At 45.0% G+C, this 18,670-nt stretch overlaps 1 pseudogene; it reads right to left on the bottom strand.

The window, feature by feature from the left end:
- Positions 1-5,049: 5,049 nt before the first annotated feature.
- The window catches only part of LOC147718730 (tribbles homolog 2-like), a 97,707-nt pseudogene continuing 84,086 nt past the window's right edge, over positions 5,050-18,670 (bottom strand).

Raw genomic sequence — 18,670 nt, forward strand, 5'->3', positions numbered from 1 at the left:
TTGCTAAATGGATGGTTAGCTTACTGAAAAGTAGTACTTAATACAACTTACTAACTAGTGCTAAACAATTAGACAGTACAGGGCTGCAGTAATTACGCAATTTCACTTGCCTATCTGCCCTCAGAGAGAATAAACACTTAGTAGTACATTACATTAGTTTTAAAAATAGCAAAGAAACTTATTAAATAGCTGTAGGGATGAATTTGAAGCAGAGAGCAAACGCACAGAGTCACACTCATAGGAGTTCACAACAATAACATTATTTAAATGATAAGGACTAGTGAAGTGGATACTATAACTGTATGTTGTAGTTGTCCTGGTCAAATTGGGAAGTTGCATGCATCCAGCCATTCCTCTTATTCGCGGTGCTCCTCCATTCCATCGGGTGCTTCGTCGATCAATCTTGGTGACCACACTGTCCACTGCCTGTCTGGTGGATGCAGAATTGCTGATTGCTATGGTAAGCCTGAGTTAATGTTTTTCCCATCACACAGGATAAGTGCCGGCCTGTAATTGTTGATAGAAAAACTGAAAGAGATATTAAAACACCTCAGGGGAAAAATATAAGGTACGGTGTGTAGTGCAAAAATAACACTTTCACTTTCAGAGGCGAAGGTATTACATACATGTATCATTTCTAAAGTGCCTACTTTGAGTTTCTGTTTCCAGGATAATAATTAGCACACAGCAGGCCAGGGCCATGCAGACGGTCAAGGCAGGCACCACTGAGTGAACCAACCTCCATGTAGTATACCTCTTTGACAAGGACAGACAAAGCAGATAAAGTTTCATACAGCAAGCCACATAGCCGCAATTTTACATGTACCGCTGTCTGGACTCTGGCATAACACTACACTTGCTCGACCACTCCATACCACGACGAGACAGACATGTAGTTCTGCTGTGGTTGTTGTTGACTTGTTTACCTGTTTGCCACTCACGAAATGGCCATAGTTCTTCCGTAAATCGACGATGATGATCCATCCATCCCAGTGAGTGACTGAAGATATTATGTAACTTTGGTTGTCATGACTTATCATCATCATCATGGTGTTGGCAAACTCAATGTTGTTCTTGCAGTCACAGTCTACACACAATGAGTCCAAGGACATTTTCCATATTAAAAAAAGCTATATAGTGGCCCCTGCAGTAGAAGTACAATTTGTATTAAACAAGGTAAACAGAGTAGACTTGTGTTACATTTAGTGTGTAAATGATTAAAGAATAACAGAACACATAGGATTCATTTCATACGCAACAAACAAACAGCAATTGCTTTCATCAGAGCTAGACAGCCAGTGTTGTCCACTGCATGCCATCTCATCATTCATTACCTGTTCCACTTTTTGTCAGCATCTTATTCTTAAGTGAAGTGCCACAGGGCAGCCTCTCGTTTCAATTTCAGAAGTAACAGTCAGCATAGTCAGTCATTCCACTCCCACTTCTTTTGAGAGGACTCGTCTACGAAGCGACAGTTTCTTGATTCTGCGTAATCCGACCATCTGGCTTGATGGAAATGGATAGGCGGAGTCTGGAGGAGGAGGATAGAGGAGCATGACTGAGTTGTGAACTTGTGAACTTCAGGAATGTAGACAGCAGCACCTTCAATATGGAAATAAGAAGAAGACAGTGCTGCTGATGAATTTGTTATGATTAAATTTTTGTTGTGCTAAAAGATGCAAAACAAAGAAAGACACACAGAAATAAAAGTGAATAAGGACGGAAAAAAAGTATTTCATGCCTAGGTGTCAGGGAAGTAGAGCTCGTCCTCAAACTCTGAATTGAACTGGGAGTAGGTCAGCTAACAGAGAAGAACTTCCATCACCTAAGTCGGTGACCTCTTCTTCCTGCGTGGATTCACGTATTTTGTAATCTGGTGGTATGAAGTGCTGATTCATCTTGATCATTGTTAACCTCTCCAAATTTTTGGGCGAGAGGTGGGTCCTTTTTGAAGTTACGATTGCACCAGCAGCACTGAAAACACGTTCAAGAAGACACGATTTGCGAGTGGGCAAGCCAAATAATTTATAGCCAGCTTGGTGATCAGTGGCCATTGAGGCCTTTTCCCATACCAGTACCCCAATGGGTTCTAATCAAACAAGACCTCCTTTGGGTCATCCAGATAGGCCTGCACCATCCACACAAGGTCCTCCAGGGGTGCTCCACTTTGCGTACCATCTGTTGCCTTTGCATCAACACAGGAACAAGCAAACCCTTGATGAGTTATCCAATCCGCTTCCAACAATATTATGGCTGGGCCTGGTGCAGGTGATCATACGGTTGCTGGTGTTGTTAACGTCTCTGAGGGAAAGTGACAGCCTTCGGCCACAGAAGTGAACCTTGACACCGGATGGTCTGCTGCTTCAGTAGTACTTGTGGTGGTTCCTTCAATTTCCTGCTGCTCTTTTTCGAACAGAGTGGCTGACAGAGGTAGCCAATGTTTGTACTTGGAAACATCTGCTTTAGAAAAAGGAATGAATGTATTGCTGGCCAGTGCCTTTTTGTACAATGGATCCAGAATAGTGGCACGAATGTAATATTGTTCTGAATGTATTGCTTTAAGTCTTGCATTGTCCAATAGGCGGCTTAATAAGCTCTCCGCCAACTGATATGTGTCTTGTTTTTCAGCATCAACTCAGAACATTGAAGACACCGCCTTCAGTTGGTGCTCTAACATGCGCAACAATGGGATAGCTTTGCCCAAAGTACAGTCCTCCCTGCTGACTTCACGCGTGAAGACCTCAAAAGGACGAAGCATGTCTGTCAGGCTTTTAACTAGGTCCTATTCCTCCACCTCTAGCCTCATGTCTTTCACAGAAGCACCACATGCGTGAAAGACATACTTATTGATTACCAAGTCCTCTGACTGGCACTCTACGGTCAAGTTGAATGATCCTCAGCTGCCTTCGGGGCTTAAAAAAATGGCTGAAATGTGTGCAGATTATTCGGCAGGTGGTCAGTAACTTGCTGACTGTGTTTTCTTTTTTCAAGATATCTTAAACAATAATGTTAATTCTGTGCGCCAAACACAGCACTCTGAAATAGCCACCATCAGCCATTGCCTTAACTATATTATTGCCATTATCCGTGGAAACATAACCAATCATGTGCCTTCTTGGCTGCAGCCATTCAAAGACCTTACTGTTAAACTCCTCCAAAATGTTTACTGCAGTATGAGATTTCTCCATGGCAAACATGGTTACTGTTGCATGTTTTCGAGTAGCTTGAAAAATTGTGACACTGTCAGCACCTGCAGCTATCTTCTCTCTAACCCCCACAAAAGAGACCCAGTGTGCTGTGATGCACATGTAATCAACGGCTTGGCAACTGGTCCACATGTCTGTTGTCAGGTAGATAGTGTGAACAGTACTCTTCTGCAAAGCTGCCCCAATCACGTCCAGCACATCTTGATGTAGTGCTGGAACCGCAACTCTGGCAAAATAGGACCGGCTAGGAACCTTCCATTTAGGGCAGACTGTTGCCACAAATTCTAGAAAACCCACCCCTTCCATGAAAAAGAAAAAAGGGAGAAGGTCCAGCACTAAAATTTTAGCCAGCATTTCATTATACAGACGTGCCGTTGGGTGGTTGCGTTCAAATGGCGCCTCCTACCAAAACATGCTTTTAATGGTTGTCTGGACCATTTTCATATGTGATTATGATCCAGGCTTCTTCAACCCAGTTAGGTTCATTGATGTATTTTTTCGCATTGGTGTCTCTAACAGACTCTTACTGTGCCTCCTAGATGTTGTTGGGGTAGAGGGTGTGGGCACTACCACTGAAGTGCTGCTGCCAGTGGTACTGGGTGCGCCAGAAAAAAAGTCTCTCGCTTCTTCACCTCCCACCTGCACGATCAGCTCCTTGTCATCAGATGCAATATTAATGGCTATACTTGGATTTGTACTTTGGCTTTCCGGATGTTACTGAGGTGCGCCTCCCACTGGATAATTTGGTGTTTTTGGAGATGACCTTTTTGGCCTCCGGTACCATAGTTGGTACCGAGCTTACCCCCACTAACTACTTTTTTTTTTGTTTGTTTTTTTTGTTTTTTACATCACTACTATGACATTTTCCTCAATAAATATCATAACATTCTTGACAATACAAAGGTGCATATTAATGTGTATGGTGGGGAAAGTATTCGTACTACAATAAAGGTCAGCTTATAAGAATGCCTGCTTTGTCCTGCTTCGTAAGTCAGACACGTTTTACCTCTGCACACTGAGGGGGTGGGGGTCGAGGGGAGGTGGAAGAAAGTTTCTCAAATATTTAATTTTTACGTTTAAGGATCGAATGGCTGACACCTTTTGCAAAATATGAAAAGCTGGGCACTCTGCTTACAAATGGTTCAATAGCGCTCATTTAACTTAAGTGCAAAGTGGCAAACGTGGAAGGAATTATTTCTGACCCTGTTTGTTTGACATCAATATCACAGTTGGAAGTTTGAAATTTGAAATAGCTTCCTGAAAAAATACTGCTTTTTAATACAAGGATATTGCCCTCGTGTAAAAGAAAATTACTACAAATGTCAGTTTCTGACAAGAGGTGCAACTATTTTTTTTATAACCGAATGGAAAAGTCGTTTACTGTCGACGAGCACAACATTTTGCACCCACTTTGTGTCACGCTATCTTGTCAGAACACAACTTGTTTTGTATCCAGTCACTACTAGACAACATCCGATGAAAAATAAAAAGCATTCGATCAATGAAAAAAAAAAAGTGGCAGAAGTAAGGTTTCTAACAGTGCGATGCCAAGGCATGTTTGCAAGACAAAATGGTTCAAATGTCCGCAAATATTTCAAAGCAACGGAAGGAGTGATCATTGCAGACTCCTAGTTTCCTCGGATTGAAGCTACATGTTGCTTCATGCTGCCATAAACGGATAGCAGAGGCTTCTCCCCGTTGATGTGCCCCCATGCTACATTTGTGTACTAGTTCATTGTGGAAGTTCCTTTTGACTCAGGGAACTCTTTGCTACCAAGTTAGGCCCAGATTGTGATGAAAGCGGCCATCAAAGACTCCTTAATGTGGCCTGGTCCCACTGAAGTACCTTCTGAGAAGCACTCTCAGCAGTCAGTTAAAAAATGGGTCAATGTCTTCGTCCATGTTGACATCAGGCACCAGTTGATCCAACACTTCCTTAGCACCATATCCTGAATTAGATGCACTGAAATCTGTAGAAAACCAAGGATGGTCCAAAATTTCCTGCGATGTCAGCCGTTCCGATGGCTCACGGCGCAGAATGCTACGTATGAGGCACTTGGCCTTGGGCGATAGTGTCTCTGGAATGTTAAACTGCCCACGGCAATCTTGCTGAAGAGGGAAATGGGCTCAATGTCATGAAAGGGGTATCGACCAACTAACATGGTGTAGAGCATGACTCCAAGGCTCCATACGTCCGCTGCCTTGCCAGAGTAGCTGCCATTTGTGTTTAAGATCTCAGGGCTGACATAGGCTGGACATCCATGTTTATCAGAAAGAGAGTCATCATCTCCACGCCAAATGTAGGCATCTTCCAAACGTTCCTACTTCACTCTTGTCCTTTCATCGTCTTTGAAGACGAACTTCCGGAGCAGGGGTCCCGCAGTACCAGTCCACCCTAACTACTTGTTTACAAATCAAACAAATAACTTGGTTTTCCGCCTTTTTGATAATACTAAAGAAGTCCCAAACTGGGGAGTTGAGATTTCTGGTTGTGGTGGAGGTGCCACTTTCAATGCCAGATGAAGTGGAGGATGGGCGTTGTGGAATTTGACTCTGTTGTGCACTTACAGCCCCACTACTTGAGGTAATGGAGGTCGAGCTGGATGGAGGTCCCTGCCGGCCCTTCTGAAGACAAAATATGGAAGCTCTAAGTCATGTTGGTGTAGTAGTAACTTGTGTTGGTGGTGGTACCAGTGCCACGCCACCCACATCCCGCGCAGCATTTCGGGAAAGGGTAAAAATGTCTGTCTGCTCCATGCCCACTGGGGCTGGAGTGACGACTGTGATGACTGGGTCGTCATCGTCAGACTCTTCCTCAGCACCAGAATACACCACTTCTACTTCTTCTTCGTCATCACCAAGAACTGAAAGCCTTGCGGGAACCTTCCTTTTACCTAGCTTTGTCGGCTCATGGCATGCCTCCCTCTCAGACTGAATTGGTGGGTGCCAATCACGAGCTAGATCATCAGAAGGAAGGGGGCTTGAAGAAGAAGTTGCACTAGCCCTCCTTTTCCTTGCTGGGGATCTGGAAGACAATGAATCATCAGGAGTGGCTTGCTCGGCTGATACCTCCACATGAATCTCGATTTCCTGATGTGCCGCTACTTCTGGAGGAACAAGTATTGTGGGCAGTTGTGCCTCTCCTTGTGCCTCTACTTGTGCCTCTCCTTGCGCCTCTCCTCGCACCTCTCCTTGCACCTCTCCTTGCGCCTTGTCTCCTTGCACCTCTCCTTTTGCCTCTCCTTGCGCCTCTCCTTGCGCTTCTCCTTGTTGCACCTGTGGTTGACGTTGCGAGTGTAGTTGAACACTCGTCAGATGAGTTACACCCTGCGTTGACTGGATGCTAGTTTGCGATAAGTCAACGCCAACATCACTGGTCGATGGTGAAAGAGCAATTAAAGTGGCTGCCTCTGCGACACTCATGGGCTTGGGCTTAACTTGGCGTGGAGGCACTGAGACCAATGAAGCAGAAGTGCTGCTCCCAGCTTGGTCCCCGACGGACACGGCTGCTGCAGGCATAGTTTTTTTCTCCAAAAAAAGTGGCGGTCGGCACACCAGTCTCCTTGGTAAGTGGTGCCACTTGCTTCTTCTGCTCCTTCTTACTGGCAGTGGCATTGGCAACTTTGTTGGCAGAGGAGCTACCCCTACCTTTCTTTGGGCCCATCTTCTTCAGATGTCAGAACTGCAGGACAGCAGTTGCACAAGTTGCAGAGTTGTCTGTGGCCACACGTGACGTCGCCTGACGTTGTGCACACACTGCATCAAGACTTCTTCCTAGCACTACAACAAGTGATGATGATGAGGATGATTCCTGGTTCTCAGTCTATGTACATCTAAAAGCAAAGAAGCCAGAGGAACATCAGTTAAATACATGTTGCATATGTCGTGCTTCAATTAATACTATTGCAACTAGGCATTTAGTATTATTAACACAACAATCCCAAAAACAGAAAGACCCAAAATAAAAATTGCAATTCTAATCAAAAATGGATGTTTAAATTAATGGAAAAGAGACCACACAGAGAGAGTTGTTTCATGCACCCTTTCATAACTCTAGGCCTACTGGCCCGCAAGCTTGCCGGCCTATAACAAAAACTGCGTGGCCTCAATATGCCGCCCCCCCCTACCCACATGGCCAGGCTCTGGACCAGGCCCCAACAACACTCAAAAAATCGGAATACACACAAACATCACCTCAATCCAATGCCATCCATGCCCTAAATGATGTTTAAATTCAAGAGGCTCCACAGAAAGACTTGGTCCATGCACCACTGACTACCCCTGGGCATAATGGATGAAAGCAAGGCAGACTGGGCGCAGACTGGGTGCAAGACTATGGCACAACGCACACTGCCTGGCTTCCAAGTGACCCCTAGACCTCCACCCACATGGCCAGGCCCTGGACCAGGCCTCAAAGTTGTCCCACCCTCATAGCCAGGCCCTGGACCAGGTACAACAACACTCGAAAAATTGAAATACACTCAAAAATCACCTCAATCCAATGCCATCCATGCCCTAAATGATTTTTAAATTCAAGAGACCCCACAGAAAGACTTGGTCCATGCACCACTGACTATCCCTGGGCCTACTGGCTAGTGTGGCTTTAACACGCACCCCAAAATTGAAAAAAACCTCTACATATAACAGTGAGCTAATCAATTCCATGCCATCCATGCTGTAAATTATATTTAAGTTCAACAAAACTCACAGAAACAGTTACATCATGCACCCATGACTATCCCTGGGCCTACTGGATACTGTGGCTACCCACAATATATTAAAGTTGTGAAAATGTTTATAAATTGTATTTGCTCTAAGATACCCCAAACAAACAACACCAACTTACTTGTAAAATCTCAAATCCAAAAGTGATCCAAACAAAAAGTCCTCAAATACAAATATCCAGCAGCAGCCACAAAGAGTAATCCTTCCAGCTCCAGATCCAAATGAAGACTGTGACCAGGACATGGACAAAGCACTTAGAGGAGCCTGCTGGACAGGAACAGGACGTTGGAGACTCTGGGGCACTTCCTTCCTCCCACCCCCCTAAAAATGGACTCCTTGCACAAAAAAGTGCAGCCAAATGTCAATCTGAGGAGTTATTCTGATCCAAATCATCATTTCCATAAGGTTTATGCTGCCAGTGATAGATTTCTTGTGCAGAATTGCAATTTTTGCGACTTCGGGAAAGCGAGCTATTTAAATCTCCCGCCGGATGTCAGCTGCACGTTGCATCTATGTATTCGCTATTGTTTACTCTCGCGATATGTGATCGTGGGCCCTTGTGACGCATTCGCGTTCTCAAAGTCTTGCAGTGCAAGATGGAGGGACTCCATGACATACTCGTGGTCGAAATGTCTCGCGCAATCACGCAGCCAGATCCAAAATGGCGCAGGGCACGCAAACCGGGACGAAAACTACTCGGCGAACTCAGAATCACAGAAAGTCAACTCCGCGCGCGAGATTGTATTTTTGAAGCCAGAACTAGCAAAAAAAATTCGCCAACTTATGAATTGCGAATTGTTTGCCAATTTCGAGCAATTCGCGGATTGGGAAATTGCAAAAAATTTGCAAATTCCACGAGCGGAACGAATTTTCAACCCATGCTTACTAATAATCAACTAACCCTAATCTCCTGGAATATGGCAGCGATACACCTTAATCTGCATTACCCAGAATGGCATTCCTATATGGGCAGAAATGACATCTGCGTCTTCCTGGAGATGTTGGCAGTGGAGGGAGTGCAGATCAACGGCTATACAACCTATAGTGTGGAAGCTAACGCACCAAAAGAAACTGGTAGAGTCAGCGGGGGCAGATAATATTAGTGAAGAATACTCTTGCATGCAAGTACAAATGACTGGCTATAAAGTCACAAGACATACTGGGGAACCAGCTCACTTTGTAACAGGCCTAAGGCTAACTGTGTTTAATATCTATGCTAGGTCCGAACCCTATTGTAGCGAATCCCCAATATAATCATTGTTAAATAAGTTAGTGGAAGTATGTTAGAAGTTGGAGTTCCCACGCGCACCATTGTTGTCAAGTGCGCGACCCGGACCTCCAGATAGGACACCGTCCGAGACCAACCTGCTCGCTCCCTTAGTAGTGTGACACGAGCAGCCAGACTTATCTCCAAGGCACGAGTGTTCAGTATGTGCAACCACACCCAAAGCCACCCCAATGATGTCACCACAAATGGACCCCACACGAGTTTGTATAAAATGAGTATAATTTATATAAAAAGATGTACGAAATGACCACCCGATACAACTTCAACACATATACAATGGGTAATATTGTTCCGGTGGGTTGGGCGGTTCGAATTCCCAACCACCGCTTCAAGCCAACAGTTACGCTGACTTTTAACTGTTCTCAACAGCTTAGGTATGTCGTATCACTAGATTCACACACGTTGCAAAATACAAGGAATACTGCCCTACTTAACAATGGGTTTCTGTACAGTGCCACAGTGAAACAATGCAATGCGTAGCATCAAGATCCTGAACTGAGTTCACACAAGATAATGGAACTCAGGTCGCTACCAGCATACCCTGTTCACGGAAGGAATACAGCAATGCGTCACGCTGCAATTACGTACAGTGCGATAGGCAAACAATGAAATGCGTATCACCACCAGAATGCCCTGTGCAAGGAAGGAATAAGATAATGCGTCACAGTGCAATTCATTACAGTGCAGTAAACAATCAATGCAGTGCTATGGTCCTGTATCCTTCAAGAGCAACAGAAAGTAGTGCGTAGCGCACTAACCCCCTGAGTTTGTTAAGCACCTCTGGTGTCAGACGTTGCTCAATAGTGCGATAGTTCATTAGCAGCAAATATGCAAGGTGTTATACAACTGTTTTTAGAAGTGTGTGACCAGTTGCCCCCAACATGGATCAACAATGACACCCCAGTTCCCCTCCGGGCCCAGTCCACAGTACTGCCCCATCCAGGACCAACGCGGACCGAATCTGGGCCGGAGCAAAAGGCGCACACAGCTGCCAGCAGTGAGAGGCCGAGAGAGTGTCCCTCTGGGCCCACACCCCGCCCCAGGTGATGATCCACTTTACCTGGGGGGGCGGGACCTCGCTCTCCTTTCCTGCAGCAGCGACTTGGCCTCACTCCAGAACCTTGCCACCACGGGCAAGGCGCACTTGGGCCGGTAGCTCAGCTCCTGTGGGGCTGCCGGTCTGGGCCACCTACGTTCAGCACAACTCCTTCCACGAAGCTTCCACCCGACGCTGGTGCTCCTTCACGTTGCCTTTGAGGGCTCGATCACCTGGCCCTCCTCTCCAGTGATGCTAGGATTTCTTCGCTCCCTCCCCGGTACTCCTCACCAGCACTTCTGGTGGCACCTTCAACACGAACCCTTGGCGTGTCCGAGACTCGCTCCTTCTCCTGGTGCACCTGGCCTTCCGGCGCTCTCCACTAATGCCCGGCTCGTACTACCACACGCACACTACACATCTGAGTCTCACATCACCACCACAAGTCAATCTGTGTGTGGGAGACTCACTCCTCCTTAGTGCCCATGATGTCCCAGCACTCTCCACTAGTGACTAGACTGCACAGCGACAAGCACCCTTTGGGCGTCCCGTATCTTGGCTCTCTTCCACGATGCCCACAATCCACAGGTGCTCCAACACCTGTAGACACACCAAGACATGCAGCCTGCTCGTCAGAGTCTTGATTCGTTCTGGGTGCCCACGATCACTTTAGGCACTCCTTTGGAAGTCTCAGGCTTCCTCGATAAGGTCCCACCATCGCACCACTTGAGTCTTCCAGGAAATGTTTATGTTCTTGTATTTCCAAACAGGGAGCCAGCTCACCTCGGACGTAGCACATAGCAAAGTCCTGCTCAAGAAGAAGGGGGGCACGATCCACTGCAGTGCCCCTTCAGTCTCTCCTCGGTCAAGAGTTACAAACTGTCCACAAGCCCAAGATCACGAAGCAAGGGTCAAGCGTCTCCCGCAGCCTATTCAGCAACTCTTTCTGAGGCAGAGGGTTTCTTCCTGATCCCGGACAGGTAAAAGCCGCCAGAGGCCTGACCAGTCCACGGCGTCTTCAAAGAGCTCCCAGCACTCCTCTGATAGATCTTTAGAGGGGATGATGAGTGTGTGGAGCGTTACATTTTAAAATCTCCAAGCAGCTCGTCTCTTCCGCTGTTTCAGCGCGGAAACAGCGGAAGAGACGAGCTGCTTGGAGAGATACGCCGGGGATTCAATCCCTTAATAAATTAACAAACCGGACTTTATGCTGAAACATACTATGCACAGATTGCGGAAATACACAAAATTGTAAATAGCCTTGAGAAAGCCCTGGCGCAATTCGCCACAGGGGCGAAACACGTGTCGGCTGTCCACGTCTGTATCATCACAAATAAAGAGTTATTTTTTCTACAAAGAATTGGTTACTTTGATCTTCTTCATTTAAAAAGGACTGGGCCTAAGGATTTTAAAATGTAACGCTCCACACACTCATCATCCCCTCTAAAGACTTTGTTGTTTGAAAACTCAAGAGGTCCAGAGTTTTCTTGAGTGTGTTAGCATCAACAAACAAACAGTGAAAACTAATGTGGACTTGGTCTCCTTTCGTGGACCACCTCCCCTCTGCAAAAAACTCCTCTGATAGATACAGAGACCGTTCTGGATGACATTGTCCACATGACAAAACATAACTAAAGTCTTGGGGTTCCAGTTGTTCTAGTTATACCCCCAGTGCCTTTGAAGATTCCTTGTACTCAGGGGTCCCCGACCCGTTCCCTAAATCAGTCTTGCATATCCCCCCCCCCCCAGTGTCACCATCTTCTATTTGATACTGGGGGTCTGGATCTTTAACCATTCAGAGGGAGATGGTTCTATTGTTTTATGATTCTGAACCAGGCCTTTTCGCCCCGCTCCAGGTGCAGGGCAGCCGGGTGCTGTCTCCACCCCTCCCCTGAGGCACAACCTCACGCATATAAGTCTAAAGAACAAACTCTGCCATTTTCTCATAAAGCGCGTTCTGGACACACAGCGACAAAACAATCCACCCAAAAGATGCGTTATGACGCTGTGAGTTCGGACATACCAAACTTCATTGTTCCACCTCCAAATCTTGGGAAACTAGGCTAACAATACTATACCCAGCCTCCCCCATTCTGTCCAACGGGCAGGATGGCCTTTCACCATCAGGGCCTAGCGCCCACACTAGCACAGTTCCTGCCTTTTACCTACACTGCGCCCTGCCTAGGTGTTACCCAGGATGTCCTACAGGGGTGCCCCATGTGTATGCAAAAGGGGAAATAGGCCTTACAACTGGTAGCACTTGTCAGGACAACATGCTAATTTAGCATAATGCACGCAGGCCCTAAGCTGAAGACCTGTGTTCCCTCTCTGCGCATTTCCTTAGTACTAGCTCGGGCATACACAGTGCACATCACTTATGGATCTTGCCAGCACAGAAAACATACCAATCAGAGACAAACAAACCAACTCTACACTTTATACAGGGAACATTTGTACTTGCACACCGATTAGCAGTGACAAGTACCTACAGCATTTAACTTCCCACCTCTCTGTCAGGAAAACAGTCTAGGAGAAAAGCAAAAAGTTTAAGTGAACTTTAGCCAACATGGCCAAGTCCAACAAAGTACATCAAAGCAACTCCAAAGTTTTAGTAGCTTGGGACTTTAATGCCACTTTTGAACCCTCTCCCCTACTAAGTACATTATTAGAGGAAGAGAACGAGATATAGGGTATACACAACCTGGCAACTACCAAAAATTGCAATTGTTTTACAGTTGTTTCCAACACACGCTCCCTACCACTACGCCCCACCCCCCTTTGCAAGTGTTGTATCAGTATATGTGGTCATTGGAACTCTATTGAATGTAACCTCATTTAAAGATAGACAGAGGAGTCATTACATCATCAGATCAATGCATTATATTCTCAAATACTCTCTGTACATATGTGTCTTCCTCTTTTCACAATTTGAACCATAGCCTCTAACGGCATGCCTCCATGCAGATTGCACTTTCCTATAAATAAATAAATATAAGGGTCACGTTACTCTTTTAAATTGTTTTTCTATGTTACAAAAAAATAATAATAATAATTGTTAAATATTGATTGTAAATATATTATCCATTTCATGTATTGTCCACAAATTAGATGTGTTATGTGTGGTGCAAGAAGGGGTAATTGGCACCTTGCAAGGTATTAGTTATGGAGAAAATTAGATAATGTTTTCGTCTTTGTGATTAGTCTGTTATGGTGTCATGTCCGTCAAGTTATTTGTTGTAAATTACAAATATGTTTTATGTTATTTGTTGCAGCCCTGATGAAGTTTCACAACCTGTGATTTGGGAACTTAACGCATTGGCTGTTTTATATGAGAAAGACATGGAATAAAGACAGATTTTGAAGAAAACCTACGAAGACTAGATTGCTGTCTTCGGTGCACCTTAATGTGTTATAAAATGCGTTATAATCTGCAAAACAGTGATGCCAAAGGATGACAAGTGTCGGAGTGTGCACCATAAACAAGAAATATAGAGGTAGTGTGACAGTGAGGTGCTGTCCTTTAGGCCCGTCATCCTGTTTGCTTTTGTGTTTGTTTTACAGCTGTTTCCCTGATGATTGCGTCACTAGTTACAGGCAGAGCCCTCAGAGCTTGCAATAGAAGGACTATATCAGACAGAAATAGACAGGCAACTTTTAAATAGGATGCCAGTACTAGCATCATAGATTATATTCTAGTTGATGTTAGAATCTGGTCAATAGTAGAGGATATGTCTTTCGTCCTGAGGACCGATAGCGATCACAATCCATTGCTGTTAAAAATAATGGACCCTGCCGTGGATAGGAATGTATACACACAAAAAAGTTGCTAGCCCCACACAAAAAAACCACAATAATGAGCAAAGTCTTGCTAAAAGAAAGGTCAAATAAGTCTTATTTGACCTTTCTTTTAGCAGGACTTTGCTCATTATTGTGGTTTTTAGTTGAACTATTACTACTTGACAATTATCTTACAAAGAGCAATTATTTGTGGATAAAAGGTAGTGAGGTACAGATGAAGATTGTATCTATTGTGTATATATGTAAAATGTGAAATTGTGTTGTATATATGTGTAAATGTGTATTTAATGTACAGTGTTCTTTCTCATTCATGAAAACTGAAAGTAGTATTTTGAAAATATAAACCCAGAGGGGTAAAAATAAATATACCCAACAAACATAAGACTAGGATTGGTTTGTTTCTCTTAGCTTTGGAGATAAAAAGTTAAGTGTGGGGCTAGCAACTTTTTTGTGTGTATTGAATTATTTGGTCCAGCTGCCCTCACGTCCCAGGACCTCACTCCGTAGTGTTACAAAGTTGATAGGAATCTAGCCTGCTGTCTCTCTCTAAGGTCGAAGAGCCGCGCATATCCAACAACTGCAGAAGAGTTACTTGGACCAAAGAACTCGCAGATGCGGATTTATACACAAAGATTTACGAGTTTTTTTTATAAACTTGATGTCTGGTCTGAGCAGCTGTTTGGACTGTGCGTACTCTCGAAGGCTAACCTCTATACTATTAAAACACAATGAATTTTATGGAGCATTGCAAACCATATTTATCAAAAATAGTCCAGACAGTAGGCTCGCTGGCACAACAAAATGAATGTAAACTAACAAAGGGGACCTTGCAGTTAGCGGTTAAGGAGCATAGCCACCTGGGGTAGACATGGCCCACAATAGATACAATGTTACATATAAAGGGTTCCCAGAAACAAGTTAATTACAATAATAGTTCTACATTGCTTTAATTTTATAAATCTTCTTTTGTTGTAATTAACTTGTGTTGGAGCCCCTTTATATGTAACACTGAACTACCCAGGTCCCGCTACCAATGGGTTAACCCTATCTCTGTAACGCACAATAGATACAAAGCAGCACTTGCAAAAGCAAAGCATGACTTTGCAGATAAAAATTGGTAGGACCTGGTACTAGCTGCTAGAAGTAAGGACAATCATTCATTCTGACATATCTTCGCAAAATGAAAGACAGAGATCATTAACACTCCCAGCTACCATATACAGCCGGAGGTCTGGGTTGAGCACTTCTCTACACTATACTCCAGGACGTGGACGTGAGCGGTATTCACAACTCTAGAGCTGACCAATATATTTCCCACACCTTTCCTGCTATGCCTATGGCTGGCACAGAACTAGTCTTTAGCATGAAGGATACCCTCTCAGCAATAAATAAACTTAAGGCAGGTAAGGCTGCTGGTCCTGATCAGATACAGGGAGTTATACAAATCAGAACCCATGATATGGGCTCCGTATAGAGATGTATTTATTTATTTATTTATTTATTTTGCGGGTTTTTATCGCGCTCGAATCGACTCCCGGAGGAGTATCTCTGCGCCCTAGGAACACAGCAAGACACAGTCAGAGGGAAAACCAGATGAAAATGGACTAGTTTTGAAACAGAAAGGTTTTGAGTTGCTTTCTAAACAGCAGATGTTCTGAGCACTGTCTGAGAGCTAGAGGGAGCTTGTTCCATAGTGATGGCCCAACCACAGAAAGAGCTCTGCCTCTGTGTCTGGCCTTCTTTGCACGGGGCACACATAATAGGGATTGATTGCTTGACCTAAGAGAACGTGCAGGGGCGTAGGGAATAAATTTATTTTTCAGATATGCAAAACCTAGTCCGTTTAAGCTCTTGTGAATTAGGCAACATGTCTTAAACTTCGTCCTCTGCCGGACCGACAGCCAATGCAGTTTGTCCCGGAGAGGTTTGGACGCAGTTCGGGGGGGAGGGGCGTTCAAGACCAGGCGGGCTGCAGTGTTCTGGACCACTTGGAGTTTGGCTAATACTCCCTCGTTTACAGATAGTAGCAAGCCGTCACATTAGTCAATACAGCTAAGGACAAGGGCCTGTACCAATGTTTTCCTGATGGAGTCTGGAAGTATAGGGAGGACTTTGCGTAGTAGGCTTATCACGTGGAAGCATGAGCCCACAATATAATTGCTATGTTGTTTCAGTGAAAGCTCCTGATCTAGGCGGACTCCTAAGTTCTTTACGATCTGTTTGGGTTTAGGGACTGGTCCCAGATCATGTGGCCACCAATCTGGGGTCCAGAGGATTTTTGCCTCCCCGAACAACATGACTTCGGTCTTGCTTACATTACACTGCAGGCAGTTTGATGACATCCACTGAGCCACATCTTTCATGCCCTGCGAAAAGGAGTTTTTAACCTCGGTGGTGAGAGATTTAAAGGGAAAAAGGAACTGTGTGTCATCCGCGTAAGACACAGGGATGAAACCATATGCTCGCATAATTCCAGCCTGGGGTGCCACATAGATGTTAAAGAGAGTCGGGTTCAGACAAGAGCCCTGTGGCACCCCTTTAGAGATCTCTACCTCTGCCGAGCAATAGGCACCCATGGTGACGCATTGGGTGCGGTTGGATAAGAAGCTCCTTAGCCAGGTAAGAGCCTTGTTCTCTAGACCGATGTTTGCCAGTCGACTTGTCAAGATGTTGTGTGACACAGTGTTGAACGCCGCCGACAGGTCTAGTAATACCAGGATGACTGAGTGGCCTCTATCCTGATATATATGTAGGTCGTCTGTGACTGACATCAGGGTTGACTCTGTGCTGTGTTTAGGCCTAAAACCGGACTGTGAGTAATCCAGCCCTCCTGCCTATTCGATATAGATGGATAGGTGGCGAATCACAAGTTTTTCAGTGAGTTTTCCAAGGAATGGTAGCAGGGATATTGGTCTAAAATTAGACAGGTCTGTCCATGGAATTGTGGAGTTTTTCCTAATGGGTCTTACCACTGCCTTTTTCCACCCCCTTGTGACCTCACCTGTGCTCAGGGAAAGATTTACCAATCTCTGAATCCCAGGACCTAGTTCTTTACCAAGCATAGGCATAATTCTTGCTGGGATAGTGTCATCTGGACACCCGCTCTTGATTTGCATGGTTAAAGATACAACCTCTTGTAATGCGATAGGAGGAAATATGCCTAGGGTGTGCGTGGTAGGGTTAGGTTCTTCCTTAATTTGTGGTTGGGAATTATCTCCACAAAAGGACAGGTTGGAGCTAATGATTTTCTCATAGATCCCATCTATTTTTTTGGTGAAACACTGTGAGATGTCATCACACAGTTGCTGAGACTCTAACTCTGAGCTCTCGCAGGCCACCGGTTTAATGAATGACTGCAGAATTTGGTATAATACCCTTGGAGTATTTCCAGCAGCTGCGAGTTGGGACGCAATGTGGTTTTTGTGCATCATGCGAATGGCTTTATGGTATGTGGAGAGGGATTCCCAGTAGCGGCTCTTGTCATCAGCCAAATGGGACAATCTCCATTTCTTTTCAAGTTTCCTGGCGGCTTTTTTTAGGGACCCTAAATGCTCTGAGAACCAGACTTCTTGTTTATGTGCCGGGTGTAGTTTAAACAGTTTCAAGGGGGCAATATCATTCACTGCTGTCACAAGCGCCCCTTCAAATTTAGTCAATTTAGACCTCGATGTCTTCAGTGAGCGTGAGGGAGGGTTCTACAAACCTCTCTTTAAAAGAATCTTGGGTCATTTTGTGCCATTTTGTGCCATTGCCTCCGTTTACTCGGCAACGCAATCGGGCCTGAGGGAAGAGTACTAATGCGAGGAGTGTAAAATTCTACAATGAAATGATCGGTCCATTTTACTTGTGTTGGAGGTAGGCAATTGATTGATGGGGAGTTGGACAGGATTAAATCCAGAAGTGTGTCCTGCCTGGTGTGTTGAACCCCTATTAGCTTGTTTTAGGCCCAGTAGGGACAGATCGGTCAGTAGGGATTGTGCCTCAATGCACTCTTTAATTTCGCTATGAAAGTTGAAGTCTCCCATAAGTAAGAAATCGCTTACATGGGGGGCCAATGCTTCCACTAGAGTGATGGAGAAATTGGCACAAGGCCCAGGAGGGCGATAAACCAAAGCCCCTTTTTGGGTGCAGCATTAGTTTTAAAAATCAACAGTTTTAGTTCTGGGGTGCATAGTTCGTCTAGGACAGATATATTTATTTCTTGTTTATGGACTATTGCAATCCCTCCCCCTGCCTTAATGGGGCGGTCTAGTCTGACAATTTTATATCCCATCGGAATTCCTAAAGGTATGGCCGTAACCGAGTGGGGTTTCAGCCATGTTTCCGTCAGAAAACATAGATCGGGCTCTTCAGATGAGATTAGTTCCCATACCTCAGTTGAGTGTTTCGATAGCGATCTAATGTTGCAAAGAAGGTTCTTACTCCAAAGTGATACATTAGCACCCACCCTTTTAGTCGGAGTAGGGTGGCAATCAGCAAGATCACTGCCCTCGAAATGTGTATGGAGCGGATCACCCGCAGGGTCACTGCCCTCCGATTGAGTTTGAAATTGGGTCTTGCAATAACGGCAAGAGAAAGGGCCCTCCAAGCTGGTATCTGCCCCTTTTGAGCATTCCC

The sequence above is a fragment of the Lissotriton vulgaris genome, chromosome 4_1, assembly GCF_964263255.1.
Source record: "Lissotriton vulgaris chromosome 4_1, aLisVul1.2, whole genome shotgun sequence".
In the NCBI taxonomy this organism is placed as follows: domain Eukaryota; kingdom Metazoa; phylum Chordata; class Amphibia; order Caudata; family Salamandridae; genus Lissotriton; species Lissotriton vulgaris.